This window comes from Oncorhynchus keta, unplaced genomic scaffold (genome assembly GCF_023373465.1).
Source record: "Oncorhynchus keta strain PuntledgeMale-10-30-2019 unplaced genomic scaffold, Oket_V2 Un_contig_27070_pilon_pilon, whole genome shotgun sequence".
Classification (NCBI taxonomy): Eukaryota; Metazoa; Chordata; class Actinopteri; order Salmoniformes; family Salmonidae; genus Oncorhynchus; species Oncorhynchus keta.
The window spans coordinates 1-5171 of record NW_026285322.1 but is presented as its reverse complement, the minus strand read 5'-3'; the positions used below and the strand labels follow the sequence as shown (position 1 = coordinate 5171).

The 5171-nt window shown below is 47.5% G+C and overlaps 1 long non-coding RNA gene across 49 annotated transcripts; it reads right to left on the bottom strand.

Moving 5' to 3' along the window:
* Nucleotides 1–92: 92 nt before the first annotated feature.
* LOC127922773 (uncharacterized) lies at nucleotides 93–5022 on the bottom strand. 49 transcript variants are annotated; one of them, XR_008112273.1, is made up of 10 exons: nucleotides 4766–5022; nucleotides 4438–4657; nucleotides 4329–4383; nucleotides 4111–4165; nucleotides 3892–4056; nucleotides 2503–2667; nucleotides 1957–2176; nucleotides 1251–1415; nucleotides 653–872; nucleotides 99–218 (listed from the first exon to the last, which is right to left on the bottom strand). It is a non-coding gene; the product is annotated as an uncharacterized LOC127922773 (long non-coding RNA). The 49 variants fall into 49 exon arrangements; XR_008112261.1 differs by lacking the exon at nucleotides 4329–4383 and adding an exon at nucleotides 4220–4274; XR_008112287.1 differs by having other exon boundaries at nucleotides 4493–4657.
* Nucleotides 5023–5171: the final 149 nt, after the last annotated feature.

Genomic DNA, 5171 nt, shown 5'->3' with positions numbered 1-5171 from the left:
TGCTAATACTACATAGACCCATACCCTTCTGTGCACAGGGAGGCTACCTTAAACCTGCTAATACTACATAGACCCATACCCTTCTGTGCACAGGAGGCTACCTTAAACCTGCTAATACTACATAGACCCATACCCTTCTGTGCACAGGGAGGCTACCTTAAACCTGCTAATACTACATAGACCCATACCCTTCTGTGCACAGGGAGGCTACCTTAAACCTGCTAATACTACATAGACCCATACCCTTCTGTGCACAGGAGGCTACCTTAAACCTGCTAATACTACATAGACCCATACCCTTCTGTGCACAGGAGGCTACCTTAAACCTGCTAATACTACATAGACCCATACCCTTCTGTGCACAGGAGGCTACCTTAAACCTGCTAATACTACATAGACCCATACCCTTCTGTGCACAGGGAGGCTACCTTAAACCTGCTAATACTACATAGACCCATACCCTTCTGTGCACAGGAGGCTACCTTAAACCTGCTAATACTACATAGACCCATACCCTTCTGTGCACAGGAGGCTACCTTAAACCTGCTAATACTACATAGACCCATACCCTTCTGTGCACAGGGAGGCTACCTTAAACCTGCTAATACTACATAGACCCATACCCTTCTGTGCACAGGAGGCTACCTTAAACCTGCTAATACTACATAGACCCATACCCTTCTGTGCACAGGGAGGCTACCTTAAACCTGCTAATACTACATAGACCCATACCCTTCTGTGCACAGGGAGGCTACCTTAAACCTGCTAATACTACATAGACCCATACCCTTCTGTGCACAGGGAGGCTACCTTAAACCTGCTAATACTACATAGACCCATACCCTTCTGTGCACAGGGAGGCTACCTTAAACCTGCTAATACTACATAGACCCATACCCTTCTGTGCACAGGAGGCTACCTTAAACCTGCTAATACTACATAGACCCATACCCTTCTGTGCACAGGAGGCTACCTTAAACCTGCTAATACTACATAGACCCATACCCTTCTGTGCACAGGAGGCTACCTTAAACCTGCTAATACTACATAGACCCATACCCTTCTGTGCACAGGAGGCTACCTTAAACCTGCTAATACTACATAGACCCATACCCTTCTGTGCACAGGAGGCTACCTTAAACCTGCTAATACTACATAGACCCATACCCTTCTGTGCACAGGAGGCTACCTTAAACCTGCTAATACTACATAGACCCATACCCTTCTGTGCACAGGAGGCTACCTTAAACCTGCTAATACTACATAGACCCATACCCTTCTGTGCACAGGGAGGCTACCTTAAACCTGCTAATACTACATAGACCCATACCCTTCTGTGCACAGGGAGGCTACCTTAAACCTGCTAATACTACATAGACCCATACCCTTCTGTGCACAGGGAGGCTACCTTAAACCTGCTAATACTACATGGACCCATACCCTTCTGTGCTAGGAGGCTACCTTAAACCTGCTAATACTACATGGACCCATGCCCTTCTGTGCACAGGGAGGCTACCTTAAACCTGCTAATACTACATAGACCCATACCCTTCTGTGCACAGGAGGCTACCTTAAACCTGCTAATACTACATAGACCCATACCCTTCTGTGCACAGGAGGCTACCTTAAACCTGCTAATACTACATAGACCCATACCCTTCTGTGCACGGGAGGCTACCTTAAACCTGCTAATACTACATAGACCCATACCCTTCTGTGCACAGGGAGGCTACCTTAAACCTGCTAATACTACATAGACCCATACCCTTCTGTGCACAGGAGGCTACCTTAAACCTGCTAATACTACATAGACCCATACCCTTCTGTGCACAGGAGGCTACCTTAAACCTGCTAATACTACATAGACCCATACCCTTCTGTGCACAGGAGGCTACCTTAAACCTGCTAATACTACATAGACCCATACCCTTCTGTGCACAGGAGGCTACCTTAAACCTGCTAATACTACATGGACCCATACCCTTCTGTGCACAGGGAGGCTACCTTAAACCTGCTAATACTACATAGACCCATACCCTTCTGTGCACAGGGAGGCTACCTTAAACCTGCTAATACTACATAGACCCATACCCTTCTGTGCACAGGGAGGCTACCTTAAACCTGCTAATACTACATAGACCCATACCCTTCTGTGCACAGGGAGGCTACCTTAAACCTGCTAATACTACATAGACCCATACCCTTCTGTGCACAGGAGGCTACCTTAAACCTGCTAATACTACATAGACCCATACCCTTCTGTGCACAGGGAGGCTACCTTAAACCTGCTAATACTACATAGACCCATACCCTTCTGTGCACAGGAGGCTACCTTAAACCTGCTAATACTACATAGACCCATACCCTTCTGTGCACAGGAGGCTACCTTAAACCTGCTAATACTACATAGACCCATACCCTTCTGTGCACAGGGAGGCTACCTTAAACCTGCTAATACTACATAGACCCATACCCTTCTGTGCACAGGAGGCTACCTTAAACCTGCTAATACTACATAGACCCATACCCTTCTGTGCACAGGGAGGCTACCTTAAACCTGCTAATACTACATAGACCCATACCCTTCTGTGCACAGGGAGGCTACCTTAAACCTGCTAATACTACATAGACCCATACCCTTCTGTGCACAGGGAGGCTACCTTAAACCTGCTAATACTACATGGACCCATACCCTTCTGTGCACAGGAGGCTACCTTAAACCTGCTAATACTACATAGACCCATACCCTTCTGTGCACAGGAGGCTACCTTAAACCTGCTAATACTACATAGACCCATACCCTTCTGTGCTGGAGACTGCAGCAAACCCACTGTGCTACATGGACCCATGCCCTTCTGTGCTGGGACTCACCTTCGACCTGTAATACTCATAGACCCATACCCTTCTGTGCTGGAGAGGCTACCTTAAACCTGCTAATACTACATGGAGGCTATGCCCTTCTGTGCCAAACAGCAAACCTGCTAATACTACATGGACCCATACCCTTCTGTGCTGGGGCTGCAACAAACCTGCTTGTGCTACATGAGACCATGCCCTTCTGTGCACAGGGAGGCTACCTTAAACCTGCTAATGCTACATGGACCCATACCCTTCTGTGCACAGGGGCTACCTTAAACCTGCTATTACTACATGAGACCATACCCTTCTGTGCTGGGGCTACCTTAAACCTGCTAATGCTACACCTACCCTTCTGTGCACTGGGGCTACCTTAAACCTGCTAATGCATGACCCATACCCTTCTGTGCTGGGGCTGTAAACCTGCTAATACTACATAGACCCATACCCTTCTCCCTTCTGCTATTCACATGGACCCACATGCCCTTCTGTGCACAGGAGGCTTCCTGCTAATACTACATGGACCCATGCCCTTCTGTGCTGGGGGGCTACCCAAAACCTGCTAATGCTACATGACATACCCTTCTGTGCTGGGAGCTACCTTAAACCTGCTAATACTACATGGACCCATACCCTTCTGTGCACAGGGAGAGCTACCTAAACCTGCTATTACTACATGACCCATACCCTTCTGTGCACAGGGAGGCTACCTTAAACCTGCTAATACTACATGACCCATACCCTTCTGTGCTGGGAGCTACCAACAAACCTGCTAAATACTACATGGACCCATACCCTTCTGTGCAGGGCTACCTTAAACCTGCTAATACTACATGGACCCATACCCTTCTGTGCTAGGAGGCTACCATAAACCTGCTAATACTACATAGACCCATACCCTTCTGTGCATGGGAGGCTACCTTAAACCTGCTAATACTACATAGACCCATACCCTTCTGTGCACAGGAGGCTACCTTAAACCTGCTAATACTACATGGACCCATACCCTTCTGTGCACAGGAGGCTACCTTAAACCTGCTAATACTACATAGACCCATACCCTTCTGTGCACAGGGAGGCTACCTTAAACCTGCTAATACTACATAGACCCATACCCTTCTGTGCACAGGGAGGCTACCTTAAACCTGCTAATACTACATAGACCCATACCCTTCTGTGCACAGGGAGGCTACCTTAAACCTGCTAATACTACATAGACCCATACCCTTCTGTGCACGGGAGGCTACCTTAAACCTGCTAATACTACATAGACCCATACCCTTCTGTGCACAGGGAGGCTACCTTAAACCTGCTAATACTACATAGACCCATACCCTTCTGTGCACAGGAGGCTACCTTAAACCTGCTAATACTACATAGACCCATACCCTTCTGTGCACAGGGAGGCTACCTTAAACCTGCTAATACTACATAGACCCATACCCTTCTGTGCACAGGAGGCTACCTTAAACCTGCTAATACTACATAGACCCATACCCTTCTGTGCACAGGGAGGCTACCTTAAACCTGCTAATACTACATAGACCCATACCCTTCTGTGCACAGGAGGCTACCTTAAACCTGCTAATACTACATGGACCCATACCCTTCTGTGCACAGGGAGGCTACCTTAAACCTGCTAATACTACATAGACCCATACCCTTCTGTGCACAGGGAGGCTACCTTAAACCTGCTAATACTACATAGACCCATACCCTTCTGTGCACAGGGAGGCTACCTTAAACCTGCTAATACTACATAGACCCATACCCTTCTGTGCACAGGGAGGCTACCTTAAACCTGCTAATACTACATAGACCCATACCCTTCTGTGCACAGGAGGCTACCTTAAACCTGCTAATACTACATAGACCCATACCCTTCTGTGCACAGGAGGCTACCTTAAACCTGCTAATACTACATAGACCCATACCCTTCTGTGCACAGGGAGGCTACCTTAAACCTGCTAATACTACATAGACCCATACCCTTCTGTGCACAGGGAGGCTACCTTAAACCTGCTAATACTACATAGACCCATACCCTTCTGTGCACAGGGAGGCTACCTTAAACCTGCTAATACTACATAGACCCATACCCTTCTGTGCACAGGGAGGCTACCTTAAACCTGCTAATACTACATAGACCCATACCCTTCTGTGCACAGGAGGCTACCTTAAACCTGCTAATACTACATAGACCCATACCCTTCTGTGCACAGGAGGCTACCTTAAACCTGCTAATACTACATAGACCCATACCCTTCTGTGCACAGGAGGCTACCTTAAACCTGCTAATACTACATAGACCCATA